The sequence below is a fragment of the Phyllostomus discolor genome, chromosome X, assembly GCF_004126475.2.
Source record: "Phyllostomus discolor isolate MPI-MPIP mPhyDis1 chromosome X, mPhyDis1.pri.v3, whole genome shotgun sequence".
Classification (NCBI taxonomy): Eukaryota; Metazoa; Chordata; class Mammalia; order Chiroptera; family Phyllostomidae; genus Phyllostomus; species Phyllostomus discolor.
Window position 1 is genome coordinate 37,200,221 of NC_050198.1, and position 15,677 is coordinate 37,215,897.

General features: G+C 38.8%; 1 pseudogene; it reads right to left on the bottom strand.

Annotated features, from left to right (window-relative positions):
• Positions 1-7,535: 7,535 nt before the first annotated feature.
• On the bottom strand, positions 7,536-8,211 carry LOC114505238 (annotated as a pseudogene).
• Between the last annotated feature and the right edge of the window lie 7,466 nt (positions 8,212-15,677).

Genomic DNA, 15,677 nt, shown 5'->3' on the forward strand with positions numbered 1-15,677 from the left:
ATCCATCTCTCCATATATATTTATTTTTATCCAGGACATTTTTCTGTCAGAGTGTGCCTTAGAGTGGTGCACACATGTGCCCCTATGAGAGTGTCTATTCAGATTTGTCCTCCCATTTTCAAGATGATATGCAGCAAACAGAGTTTTTGTAGATGCTTCACTTTTTAGGCGAAGTGACATGATATTGTGATGATGTTGAAAGTATTGTTGCCAGTCATAAAGACTTGAGAGATAAACTCCCATCTGGAGAGCAATTTCATTAGCTTTTTCTAAATCCCAATGAGCATCGAGATATAGAAATATCTGCTCTGATGTAGCAGAATTATTCAAGTGTTTTATTTACTAAGTTGGCATATTTTGATCCTCTTATTTTATTATAAATTTTACTTCCCTTGGCTGCTTGACTTTTATCTTTCCTTAATTCTAAAGAAACATACACAAATTCATAAGGTGATTCCAAATTTTCTGACAATTTCTTTTTTTACTTTTCTTATGCACTAACTCTCATTCTAGAGAAATTGGGAGCTCACTATATTTTCTCTTTACTGGCATAACTTAGACTGGATGGAATGTAACAGAAAAGAGACCCTTCTTGTTTGCCTCTGCTTCTTACATTGATCTGTTTTGACTCCCTGAGTTTGTGGTGTGAACTTCTATGGTACGAGACCTGTGAGATTCGATGGTGCAGTCTCCTTGATCTCCTGAGCTTGATGCTGTTGGGATGCCCTTGATGCCATTTATGTTGGCTCTCTGGATGGAATTGTGTTTTGATTGTTGTTGGGTCTACCTTTGGTGGATCCTTCCCTCAGCTGGTTGACTGAGGGTCACTCTGCCTACCACTTCTTGAATGCTGTTGTACAGGTGCTACCAGAGCAAAACTACAAAGCCCAGGGAACAAACCCACATCTGCAAAAATATCTCCCAACAATCCCACTCTCAACAGCAAATGAACTAGTATTAATAAGGGTGTAAAGAGAGGCTTGTCACACTCATTTTCACCGTGGGCCACACCAGCCTCATGGTTACATCAGCCTTCAAATGGCCAAATGTAATTTCAACTCCTTAACTGTTAAGGAGTAGTTACATGTATACAGTCCTAAAATTATTTCAGCCCTTTGAAGGCAACTGCGAGGCTGATATGGCCTGTGGTGAAAATGAGTTTGACACCCCTGGTGTAAAGAAATTAAGACTATTATAAGAAAGGAGAGAAATAAACTATAGCATAAAATCTAGTGACTTAATATGCACAAACTTGATGGAGAAGGAATGAATGTTAAAAAGTTATGCAGGAAAGAAAATATCACAAATCATGGAGAAGACCACAGTGGCTTTTGTCTTGGTAGCATCTAGTATTTACCACTGTTTTTGCTTTCTGGATCCGCCTCTGGTGATGTCAGATGTTGACCCCATCTGACCTTAGGAAACTTCCTCTGAGACTGCCAGGGATCTTCTGTCTGTGTCTGTCTCCTTCAGTTGTAAATCTAGTCACGCTGCACTCAGCAATCAGGCTTAAGCACCACAGACCAGGGCAGAGTCCCTCCTGGGTATGGGGTTGTTGTTTCCCCTCAGGCTGCTACCACTTTGGAAGGGAGTGATCTGAGTGAGAAGAATGGCTGCTGCCATTGGGGAATAACTCAGCACTGAGGGCCTGGCAGCTACTCTCTCAACTCCACAAACCTGTCCCCAGTCCCTCCTCAGGCATCTCTATCCCACTCTGCCTCCACCTTTGCTGGAGTCCCAGGTAAGTGGCTGCACATGAAAATGTGTGCATTGGCCCTTTAAATGGCTCTTTGTGTCTCCCAGTGTCTGTCTCTGGCAGAGAGCAACCCTGCCATTTTTGCTGCTGGTTGTTATCTGTGTATTTTGGGGGCTCTTGAGCTCTAGGCTGGGGACCCCAGCTTAGGGTTTAGATCCCACACTTCTCAGGGGGATCCAGCCAGTTGCTTAATTATCCCTCTAGTGCTGCCACCTGTGGGTGCCCAGCCAGCCTTCTCAACTCTCCACTGCACTCCCTACCACCATTCAGTCATTTCTGAAGATGAGTCTTCTGTTTGTCCGAGGTTATATGGCTTCTCTCTTGCTATTGTTCAGTTATTTGTTCTGGGTAATTTCTCCACAATTTAGTAGTAATTCCAGACTGGTCCTGGGAGGAGGTTAGTGTAGCTTCCATTTACTGCTCTGTCATCTTGCCTCTCTTTGTGATTAGGTTTAAAACATAAAAATAGTGAAATAGAGGGAAAGAAAGCACTGATTTAAAATTATCCTCCTTTAAAATACTGATGGACTATTAAAAACACTTCCAGTTCAATGTTCTAAGCATAAAATCCAGGCAAGTCCCATCTGTTCTCTCACTTCTAATTTCACGTAAAGAATCCACATTCTAATATCAAACCACGAAGAACTGGTATCTGTGGGAGAGGCCTATAATTTACCATTTGTTTTTTCCCCCTACCTTGGCTCATTCCCAATTGTTCAGAATTTTGACTCCTCAAGAATTCAGCATTTAACAAATTATTTGTTTATGAAGGGGCTGAGGTTGACTCTCCACTCACTAACTGACCTTTGTCATCAATCACCTTTATAATTACATAACATCCAGGACACATAGCTCTATCTTCCCCACTCTCCAACTCTTCTTTCATGAGAATGCAGATGTGCATATAAGTTATCCCTACATGTGCAGTGTTAGAAATGCATCTCCGAGGCATGAACACATGCAAGTGCATAATTTCCACCTTGGAACAGACCAAGTATGCTCTCACCTTTGAGTTTTTACATCAGCTGTTTACTCAGCATTGAATGCTGAACCTCCAGATCTGCACATATGTCTTTCTTGTCATTCAGGTTCCAGTTCATACTACCCCTCCTCAGATGGACTCTCCCTGTCCACTGATCACTATACACTTTCATGTTTTATTTTCTTTACAAAATTTATGATAATCCAAATAATTTTTCACTGTTTACTTGCTTATTGTCTGTTTGCCACATTACTTTTCTTATTCAATAGTGAAAAATATTATTGCTCTTGTTCATCATTCTATCTCTTCAAGATGGCACAGAGTGGGTGCTCAATTACAGCTTGTTAAAAGAATGCACACTAATGAGAAGGGCTAACATTCTTCTGGTACCAAACAGTATTCTAAGATAAATACATATTACTGCATTTAATCATTGCTGTGGTGGTATAAAGTAATTATTATCATCAACCTCCTTTGCCTGGGTCTTGGCTTCCTGATCCAGCCCCTCTTGCATAAATTTCAGAAGCACCTTAGGAGGGAACACAAGGATTGGTGGGCAACCACTGTTGGTTTACTAAATCAAACAGTTCCAGACTCATACACACACTGTTTGCTTCTGTACTACTCCTATATTTCTGTTCCTGTCTCTTGGGCCATGTCTCTTTGAAAGCAGATGCTTAGCATGAAGGTGCCAAATTGGCGGGGCGGGGGGGAGCCAATGTCTGTCTCACAGCAAAATGATTATAAGGCAATGAGTGAATGCTAGCGAGGGATAAAGTATTTCTAAGTACACAGACAAGGGACCTTAGCAAAAATTCCCCCAGGGCCACCAGAGCTTGAATTGGAGCTCAGGATAGGATCAGGGGACTGGGAACAGGAAGGCCCAGTGGTCACTGCTAGAGGCAGCTGCTCTACAGGGAAGTGTGTGCTGGAGGGATGGGACAGGGTGTCCTCCTTGTAGTTCTCTTCCTTCCTGAGGACTATGGCTTCCCTTGGATATTGAACTTGGCCACCAAGTGTGAGCATGACCCAGATTTGGGAGATCAGTAGGAAACAGACCAAACCTGCAATCTCCTTCAAGGTGCAAGGGGATGTAACAGTTATGTAGACCAGGTTAGCTTTGGTTTTATTTTGTCTCTTTCATTGTTCCTTGAAAAGATACAGTGGACAGTGTTTCAGCTCCCTCCTTACTCATCTTGAGATGAGTGGAGCACATCTATGAAGGAAAGGAGACTGGGGTTAAAATGATGGGGTAAAACCATGGATGGAGTCCACCTGTATAGTCTTATACAGTAATGCTCAAAGGCAGGTGCTGTAAGTCACCCTGTACTTACAGACTGTGGAGCTGGGACTACAACCTGAGGCAGCTGCTTCCTGGGCACTTGCTCTCCCCAGCACATCTCAAGGTTTTTTTAAATTCCCATTCAGCCTTCAGTTTTATTTCAAATATGTGGCCATGGCAGTTCCCTGTAAGGAAAGGAACAAAAGCTTCAGATAGCTCACATTAAAAGGTAATGATTTTCATGTTATATTTTAAAGTATTTGAAACCTGTGAGTCCATATGTTACACAAAGGAAATCAAGAAATATATGTATATTTTTAATTTGTCCATCTTACTCCCTCTGGAAAGTAACTGTAGAGTGTTTTGGAAGCTCTGTAAAAAAATGGCGGGAATCCATTCACATCCTGTAGCTCACAGGATCACTAGGATACATTCAACTTTACATTGATGATTACTACAACTTCACACAGCTGTGCAGCTAGACCATTAACTTTGTTGAGGAGTTGGAATACTTTTTTGTAAGATAGTAAGTTGCTGAGTGTAACAGAAAGTCATATAGAAATTTTAAAAGAATTGAAGCACCGTACAAACTTAGCATTTATTGAAGCCTGCTGAACTGGGTAACTACAAACAAGGATAAAACCATGTGTTCACAATCTGGTTTGGGATGTAAAATAGAAAAATACATATGCATGGTACAATGATAATTGATATAATAGATATCTTATGCCAAAGTACCAAGAGGAAAGAAAGGAAACACATTCCATTTTATTTCTTGAACACATATTTGTTGAGTTCCCGATATGTCCAAGATACTAATACAACAGTACACAAAACACAGCTCCTGCCCTCTTGGAGATCATATTTGTTGAGTTCCTATTTAATGTTAGGCAAGTATCCTTACCTTCTTTTTTTAAAAAACATATTTCACTTCAGTTAATATCCTACTAATTCTGGATAACATCATCCTGAGGTATATCACTTGAAATTTCAGCAATAACTAGAACTGTAAAAATAATCCAAAGACATCTCCTTATATAGATATTGAGTGGGCCAAACAGTTCATTTGTTTTTTTCCATACCATGATTCTAGTAGGGCTTACTTGTCTTTAACTTCATTCAAAACAATTTTGTTAGATTGTATTGTGACAGCTGTCATATCAGTGTGCATTTAAAAAAACTTATCAAAATTGGTGAATTTTTGTGTAGCCATTTTATATTGATGGAAGAAAATATGCAACATTTTCAGCATATTATGCTTTATTTCTTCAAGAAAAGTAAAAAAGAAACTGAAATAAAAAAGAAAAAGAAAAAAGATTTATACAGTGTATGAGAAGGTGCTGTGACTGATTGAATGTGTCAAAAGTGGTTTGTGAAGTTTCTTAGTACCATTAATATTTTGGCAAAATTATTCTTTGCTGTGGGGATGTCCTATGCATTGGAAGATGTTTAGCAGCACACCTGGCCCCTACCCACTAGAAGCCAATAGTGACAGATAGCTGACATATTCAAAATATCCAAATCATTAAAGTTATTGGTGAAAAGGAAAAAAATGTATCTTATTTTACAAAAAAAAGCTATAGGGACTTTTTGGCCAACTCAATATATCAAAGGACCTGGTGAAAAATAGTGACAAAACTTAGGTTTAAAGGGGTTAAGTACCCTGTAGAAGTTTAAAAGCAAAACTGAAATTCAAATCCAATGTCTATTTTGACTCCAAAGTCCCCTATATACCTTTAAACAATGCAGCTTCTTGTGGGGCCAGCCCAAGCTGACTTCACAGTCAAACTGTGCCTAAAAGGATGACTGGGACAGGAATGTAATAGAGATAAAGGTTCCTTCTTATGTAATAAACACCACAGAAGGAATCTCTTTTTTTTTTTTTTCAGTCATTAGGGCAACATGTTTCAGTTGTCCAGACTTACTGAGTTATTCATACAACTATAACTTGCCAAATTAGAAAAGCCAACATTCTAGGAATTTTTTAGAAGTTATCACCACGACTTTAATTTTGAGTACCTGCAATCACACAGAAATTCAGTTCAACAAACTTTGACTGAAGCATCATGTGCCAAGAAGAAGTATGCTAAGTACTAGAGACACATGCTCTCAAGGAATTCAAATAATATACATAAGTGATTCATTAAAAAACTTGCAAGTGTAAGTCATTGTGTCCTGAATTTTGTTACACTTCCAGTTACAATATAATTCATATTACTTTACCTTTCTGACTGTCATCTGTAAAATTATAAGGTTGTTGTAGTAGCTGATTGTTAAGAAAAACTTTTTATGATCTAATTGTACTGGAATCTTGCAAAAAATGTTTGCTTTAAGTGAACTTTTTTCTCTTTAAATTTTTGCTGCATTTTATTGTTTGATATTTGATACTGAGCAATAACACTGTTATCCTTTGCTTTCTCTTGGTTGGCAGGTAATGGCAATTGATACAGATAGAAAACACAAACATTTCTATTGCCCAAGGAGGACCATACCCTAAGAAACTTTCCCATTATATGATTGTGGAGATGTAAGTTTAAATGTCTATCCACCATGAGTTTGCTGGTTTCTTTCTAGAACCATTGGACTAAAACACTGATTCCTTAACACCAGTATATGGATGGGCTACATCAGAATCACCTGAGGTGTAAGCTGTATTTTTTAGAGTGGAAATGGAGGTCTGTATTTGTAGCAAGGGACCCAGGTGATACTGATAAGCTTAGAAAATACTGGAAAAACAGGGGCTATAAAACCTATTTATTTAATTCCCCAATCTCAGGATAGGATCAGATTTAATCCTAAGCTGGGATCAGATTTTTCAATTTGTAGTAGTGCCTACCAGAGTTAACAACACAAATGGTCAGATTGCTATTTATTAGATATAACCTAAACCATTCATTCTGTGGTTTCAGGTTCATTTACTGTCCCTGGTAATTGGTACCTTGTAATTCTGGGCTCAATGCCTCTATGATATACTGACACCTAGGCCTAATTCAGTCACCAGTTTGTAAAACCAATGCAGACAAAATCTGCCACTAGCCCGATACTATAAGCCTCTTTGTTTTCAAACATTATTCAAAACCTACTTTCATTTGAAATATCATAAATTTTTATAGTTATATAAGTAATACATGATCTGTAATAGAACATTCATAAAATGAAAGTAGGTAATCAGAAAAATATAAAAACCAATGTTAATCCTGTCATTTAGGGTATATGCTTCAGAAGACTATATATACATACATAGACATGTATGTGTATATGTGTGTATAAAACTACTTTTTAATTATTTTTAAATGTATTGTTCAGTTACAGTTGTCCCACCTTTTCCCCCTTGCTTACCCCAACTCTATCCCCCTACTCCCACAGTCAATCCCACCCGATTGCCCATGAGTCCTCTATTCCTGTTTCTTTACTTGCCCCTTCCCCTTCTTTTCCCTGTTATCCCCCTCTCCTCTGGTTACTGTCAGTTTGTTCTATATTTCTTTTTCTTTTTTTGTTGTTTAGTTTTATTTCATAATCATAGACTTAAGTCTGCAAACCAGCTAGGCTTGGAAGGGGTAAGGAAAACATAGAACCCAATGAACTGCATGGAGAGCACAAAGATTATAGAACATTCCAAGCACATGGGGGTGAAGGGGTGCTCTCCTGAGCTACAGAAGGAATGGTCTGGTGGTTGAAATAAAACACAAGTCAAATTTATTAGAGTTGTCCACAGTCAGTAATGGTGATCTTATTGCTGGTCTTGTCATTCCTGGATCCGTAGCACTCCATGGCTGTCACAACATTCATGCCATCTTTCACCTGGCGGAAGAACTCATGCTTGCCATTCAGCCACTTGGTCTTGGCAGTGCACATGAAACTGTAAACTGTTTGTGTTGGGCCCAGCATTCACCATGGACAAGATGCCAAGACCTGTGTGCTTCAGGACGAAATTCTTATCATCAAATTTCTCCCTGTAGATGGACTTGCCAACTGTGCCATTGTGTCATGTGAAGTCACCACCCTGGCACATAAGTCCTGGAATAGTTCTGTGAAAGCAAGAACCTTTATAACCAAATTCTTTCTCTCAGTGCTCAGAGCAGGAAAGGTTTCTGCTGTCTTTGGAACTTTGTCTGCAAACAGCTCAAAGGAGACATGGAGCAAGGGCTCACCATCTGCAGCAATGTTGAAAAACACAGTGAGGTTGACCATGGTTGGGTGCGGGAAGGTCTGATGCGGTGGTGGTGTCTGCAAGGCCTGTATTTTCTTTAAATTTTTTTCTGAGCGCTTATAATTTGAGGGTGTGTAGGAAAGCAAAATTCATTATGACATGGAAAGCGTCACCAAAAAACTGATCATTTATACAATTAGTCCTCCTCAAAAATTCCTCCATGCTAAACAATAGCATCTATACCCTTCATCACATTGTTGGTCCTTGGTTGACTATTGAATGCTAACAGTGCAAAAATTACAAATAATGGCAAGTTAAAGTTATAAATCTTGCAAAAGATAAAAGATTTTATGAAGTTGAAAGTGGTATTGGATACCTGCTTCAACACACAAGCCACTGACACATTAATTAAATCAGTTACTAACTGAAATAAAATCTACATGGATTGATAAGTGATGGGTATTTTGATATCAAATTAATAAAGGGTCTTTACAAGAAGCAGTGAAGTGTTCAAAAGTTTTGGCAAAAATAACTCTTTTTGTGCTAGAATAATCACAAATGAGGTGTTATCATGTGATACTTTTATTGGAAAAATGTCTCAAATCCCCCAAACAATTCTTATTTCATTCTTTGTCCATTCTAAAAATTAGTACATAGTTGCAATTAAAACCTAAAATATTTTAAAATATGAGATTAAACAAGCTTAATTTCATAATTTTTGTTTCAGTTTTTCTAGATGAAGTTCCAAACAAACCTTGGTTCCATAATTTGAATGAAATTTTATTTCGCTTTTAGGTTGATTATCTTGATATGTCTAGTTAACATCCATCACTGCACACTGTTAAAATTTTTTTCTTGTGATGAAAACTTTTAAGATCACTCTCTTAGCAACTTTCAAATATATAATACAGTAGTATTAACTATAGTCACCATGAATATTTCATCTCCATTACTTATTTTTTTGTAATGAAGTTTATACATTTTGACCACCTTCACCTATCTTGTCCACCACCATCCCCCACTTCCAGCAACTACCAATCAGTTCTTTATATCTATGATTTTTCTTCAGATTCCACATATAAGTGAGATCATACAGTATTTGTCTTCCTCTGTCTGACTTATTTCCCTTAGCATAATGTTAAGTGACTTTGATTTTTTTGTGTGCTTTTGGTGTCATATCAAAAAAAAAAAAAAAAACATTGCCAAGTACTGGCCAGCATGGCTCAGTTGGTTGGAGTGTCATCCTGTAAACCAAAATGTTGCAAGTTCAATCCCCATCAGGGCAGCATACCTAGCTTGTAGGTTTGATCTCCTGGTTGGGGCATGTAGGGGAGGCAACCAATCAATGTTTGTCTCTCACATTGATATTTCTATCTCTCCTCCCCTCTCTCTTTCACTCCCTCCCTTTATCTCTCTCTAAAAGCCATAAAAAATGTCCTCAAGTGAGGATAGATAGATAGATAGATAGATAGATAGATAGATAGATAAAACATTGCCAGGACCAATGTCAAGGAGCTTTTTCCCTTTGCTTTCTTCCAAGAGTTTTATGATCATATCTTACATTTAAATCTTTAATACATTTTGAGTTAATTTTTGTGAATTGTATAAGATGGAATTCTAATTTTATTATTTTAAATGTGAATATCCAATTTTCCCAGCTCCATTTATTGAAATGGCACTGTCTTTTCTTCATTGAGTTTTATTAGTTGAATATGTAAACACATATACATGGGCTTTTTTCTAGGTTCTTTTTTTTTTTTCATTTTTACCAGTAACTTTATTGATTTGGATTTTTAAAAATATATTTTATTGATTATGCTATTACAGTTGTCCCATTTCCCCCCTTCACTCCCCTCCACCCTGCACACCCTCTCCCACCCACATTCCCCCATTTAGTTCATGTCCATGTGTCATACTTATACATTCTTTAGCTTCTACATTTCCCATACTATTCTTACCCTCCCCCTGTCTATTTTCTACCTACCATCTATGCTACTTATTCTCTGTACCTTTTCCCCCTCTCTCCTCCATGAACTCCCCTGTTGCTAACCTTCCATGTGATCTCCATTTCTGTGGTTCTGTTCCTGTTCTAGATGTTTGCTTAGTTTGTTTTTGTTTTTGTTTTAGGTGTGGTTGTTAATAATTGTGAGATTACTGTCATTTTACTGTACATGTTTTTATCTAATTTTTCTTAGATAAATCCCTTTAATATTTCATATAATAAGGGCTTGGTGATGATGAACTCCTTTCACTTGACCTTATCTGAGAAGTGTTTTATCTGCCCTTCCATTCTAAATGAAAGCTTTGCTGGATAGAGCAATCTTGGATGTAGGTCCTTGCCTTTCATGACTTGGAATACTTCTTTCCAGCCCCTTCTTGCCTGCAAGGTCTCTTTTGAGAAATCAGCTGACAGTCTGATGGGAACTCCTTTGTAGGTAACTGCCTCCTTATTTCTTGCTGATTCTAGGATTCTCTCCTTAATTTTAATCTTGAGTAATGTAATTATGATGTGTCTTGGTGTGTTTCTTCTTGGGTCCAACTTCTTTGGGACTCTCTGAGCTTCCTGGACTTCCTGGGAGTCTATTTCCTTTGCCAGATTCGGGAAGTTCTCCTTTATTATTTGTTCAAATATCTTTTCCACTTGTTGCTCTTCCTCTTCCCCTTCTGGTACCCATATAATTCAGATGTTGGAATGGTTGAAGATGTCTTGGAGGTTCCTAAGCCTCTCCTCATTTTTTTTAATTCTTGTTTCTTCATTCTGTTCTGACTGGATGTTTCTTCCTTCTGGTCCACACCGTTCATTTGAGTCCCGGTTTCCTTCCCATCACTATTGATTCCCTGTACATTTTCCTTTATTTCACTTAGTGTAGCCTTCATTTTTTCATCTAATTTGCGACCAAATTCAACCAATTCTGTGAGCATCCTGATTACCAGTGTTTTGAACTGTGCATCTGATAGGTTGGCTACCTCTTTGTCGCTTAGTTGTATTTTTTTTTGCAGCTCTGATCTGTTCTTTCATTTGGGCCATTTTTTTTTTGTCTTGACACATCTGTTATATAGTGAGGGACGGAGCCTTAGGTGTTCACCAGGGTAAACTTTGCTGAGTTGTGATGCTGTATGTGCGGAAGGGGTCTGAGAGGGAACAATGGTGTTTGCTCTGCTCTCTGCAGGATTTCATTCACTTCCCCTGCTTCCCACAAGCAAATTGGGCCTTTCTGGTGCTGATTCCCATGTGAGTGGGTTTGTGCATGTTCTAGGACCTTGTGGGTCTCTCTAATGAACTGTCCTGTGAGGCTGGGAGTTTCTCCCACTACCGCCTCAACCCCCAGAGGTGTTTTCAATCAGTGGTTTGAGCCTTTATCTCACTCCTCTGGGCCCCTGGGTTGTGTGGTCCATCCCGCTCCCCCTTTGTTTCACCTTGTTTATCTGAGCTTGAATGTGGGACTGTCTGGTCCACCAGCTACTACCTTGCTGGCCAGCTGTAGCCTTGCATGCCCCATTCCACAGTCCCCCACCTTGCTGGGTCCACCAGCTGCAGTCAGCCACCTTGTTGTGAGTCCTCTCTGCCCCAGCTGCCAGACTCCGCCCCTCCTACTGGTCTGGGTGAGTGTGTCTCCTTTCACTCCTTGGTTGTTGGGCTTCCATACAGTTTGATTTTCTGTCAGTTCTGGTTCTTTTTTGTTTTTAAATTGTTGTTGTCCTTCTTTTGGTTGTGTGAGGAGGCACAGTGTGTCTACCTACACCTCCATCTTGGTCAGAAGTCTATTTCTAGGTTCTTAATCCTATTCCATTGGTCTATGAGTCTGTTTTTTATGCCAGTACCATATTGTTTTTATTATGATAGCTTTGTAATATTATTTGATATCAAGAAGTGTGATGTCTCCAGCTTTGTTCTTCTTTCTCAGGATTTCTTTAGTTATTGGGATTTTTTGAGGTTCCAAATTTTAGGATCTTTAAATAGTCCTATAAAAAATGCCATTGGAATCTTGATAGAGACTTTTTTATCCAGCAAGTTTTTGGACCTCTTCATGGACTTCTGCACTCCCACAAAATTGTTGTTGTTTTAAGGGGTGGTTGTCAAGGTTTGTGTTTCTGTGGGGGCAAAGACCATACTTTCATTCCACCATCTTGTTGACATTACTTTCCTGACCTAGGATTTAAAACCATGTTTGTCTCCCTTTAGCTACATCCTTGCCAACACTAATTGTTCATTTCTTGATAATAGCCATTCTGCAGGTGTAAGGTGGCATCTCATTCTAGTTTGGATTTGCATTTCTCTGATGATTAGTGATATCAAGCAACTTTTCACATGTCTATTGGTGATCTGTATGTCCTCTTTGGAGAAGTGTCTATTCAGGTCCTCTGCCCAATTTTTAATTGGGTGGGTTTGTTTTTCTGGTGTTTTCTGGCTTCTTTATAAATTTTGGATGTTAACCCCTTATCAAATGAATCATTGAAAACTTTTTTTTTTGTTTTGTATGGTTTCTTAGTTTGATGTAGTCCCATTTTCTTTTCTTTTGTTTCCCTCACCTGAGGAGATATATCAGGAAAAAATATTGCTAATATTTTACTGCCTATGTTTTCTTCCAGAGGTTTTATAGTTTCAAGTCTTACACTTAACTCTTTAATCTATTTTGAATTTACTCTTGTATGTGGTGTAAGAAGCTGGTCTAGTTTCATTTTTTTTTTGCATGTATCTGTCCAATTGTATGTTTTTGCCTCCTTTGTCAAATATTAATTGACTATATAAGCATGGATTTATTTCTGGTCTGTCTATTCTGTTACATTGATCTATATCTCTGTTCTTATGCCAGTGCCATGCTGTCTTGATTACTGTGACCTTATAGTCTACTTTGATATCAGGTAGCATAATACCTGCAACTATGCTCATCTTTTTCAAAATCGCTGAGGCTATTCAGGGTCTTTTCTGGTTCTATATGAACTTTTGGGCTATTTGTTTTAGTTCTTTGAAGTATGCCATTGGTATATTGATAGGAATTTTGTTGAATCTGTTCATTGCTTTGGATCATGTGGACATTTTAATGATGTTATTTTTTTGTTGGTGGGAATGCAGATTGGAGCTAAATATAGTGTGGAGGATTCCCCCCAAAATTAAAAATGGAACTGCCTTATATCCCAGTGATTCCACTTCTTTTTTTTTAAGATTTTATGTATTCATTTTTAGAGAGATGGGAAAGGAAGGAGAGAGGGAGAGAAACATCATTGTGTGGTAGCCTCTCATGTGCCCCTACTGGGGACCTGGCCCACAACCCAGGCATGTGCCCTGACTGGGAATCAAAATAGTGACCCTTTGGTTCCCAGGCCCATGGTCAATCCACTGAGCTACACCAGCCAGGGCCCACTTCTTAGAATATATTATCCAAAGAATCCTGAAATATTAATTCAAAGGAATATATGCACCTGTATGTTCATTGCACCATTATCTACAATAGCCAAGATATGGAATCAATCCACATGCCCATCAGTAGATGAGTGAATAAGGAAAAGCTGTGGTATATTTACACAATAGATTACTACATGGCAATAGAAAAAAAAAGAAATTCTTACCTTTTGCAACAACAAAGATGGAACTGGAGACTACTATGCTAAGTGAAATAAGCTAGTCAGTGAAAGACAAATACCATATGATCTCACTTATGTGTGGAATCTAATGAACAAAATAGAAACAGACTTATAGATACAGTGAACAGACAGACAGTTGTCAGGGGGATAGGGAGTTGAGTGAAAAAGGTGAAGAGATTAAGCAGTACAAATTGGTAGTTACAGAACAGTCATAGAGATGTAAAGTACAGCACAGGGAATATAGTAAATAATATCACAATAACTATGTATGGGGCCAGGTGGGTACTTGAAACATTAGAGGGGGCACTTGGTTAAGTTCATGATTTTCTAACTACTATGCTATACATCTGAGACTAACACAGAATAATACATATCAAATGTAAACTATATAAAAATAAGTAAATAAAATCAGGTTTTTCTTAATTAAATGTTATATTCTTTGCACTGTACAATGCCACCTTCTTTTCTAATTATATCCATTTAGAATGTGCATATAAAATCAAACATTCCTTTTTATTTAGCAAGACCTATTAGTAGTTTTCAACACAATTGACTCATCCCTCCTCAAAGATTTTTCCTGCCTTGGTTTTTAGGAAGCTATTTTTCTGGTTTCCCCCCTATTTATATGGCTACTTCTCAGTCCCTTTTTCTAGGTCTTTTTCCTCTATCTGACCCTTTAGTGTTGGAGTATGCAGGATTCTTCCTGGGCCCTTTGCTTTTTAATTCTATACACTTTTTCTAAAAAATGTCACCCACTCCTATGACTTCAACAATCATCAGTAGTCTGATGACTCCCATACTTTTATCTCCAGCATACACAATTTCTATAAAGTCAAGACTATATCTGGACTTCCGGCAAGATGGAGGCATAGGTCGATGCACCGTACCTCCACGCACAACCAAGATTGGAACAACAACAATTTAGAGGGAGAATAACACCCAGAACTGATAGAGAATTTATCTGAATGGAAGTCAGAAAGACAAGAAGTTGAAGTAGACCCGTTCATCCAGACTGGTAGGAGGAACGGAGACAAGCAGCTGGGCACGGGTCGCAGCGTGTGGAGAACAGGGAGAGTAGGGTACATAAGGCAACCGGGAGCATGTAAGGCATCTGGGGCACACAAGATTGCAGTGGGTGGACCCTGAGTACGCAATCGGCAGCTGGTGGACCCAGTGAGGTGGCAATCGTGGACCAGGGCAGAGCGCGCAACCCAGGATCCCAGGGAAGGGACTGAGGTCCCAGGAGAACAGAGCTACCACCATTGTTCCCTCCCACCCCTGCCCCCCCCATACAATGTCACAATCTAGCAACTGGGGTGTCCAGCCCCGGTGAACACCTAAGGCTCTGCCCCTCACCGTAATGGGAGTGACCAGACCAAAAAAAAAAAAAAAAAAAAGGGAGAGAGAGAGAGAGAGAGATGTCTCAAACAGAAGAACAGATCAATGCCCCAGGACTCATCCTTTTGAGCGACCAAGAGATAGCCAATCTATCAGATGCACAGTTCTAAACACTGGTGATCAGGAAGCTCACAGAATTGGTTGATTTTAGGTGCAAATTAGATGAAAAAATGCAGATTACCATAAAAAAGATGAAGGAAGATGCATGGAGAACCAATAGTGATGGGAAGGAAACTGGGACTCAAAACAATAGAGTGGATCAGAAGAAAGAAAAAAACAACCAGACAGGAAAGAATGAAGAAATAAGAATTCAAAAAAAAAAAAAAAAAAAAAACAAGGAGAAGCTTAGGAACCTCCAGGGCATCTTTAAACGTTCCAACATCCGAATTATAGGGGTACCAGAAGGGGAAGAGAAAAAGCAACAGATTGAACATGTATTTGAACAAATAATAAAGAACTTCCCCGTTCTGGCAAAGGAAATAGACTTCCAGGAAATCCAGGAAGCTCAGAGAGCCCCAAAGAAGTT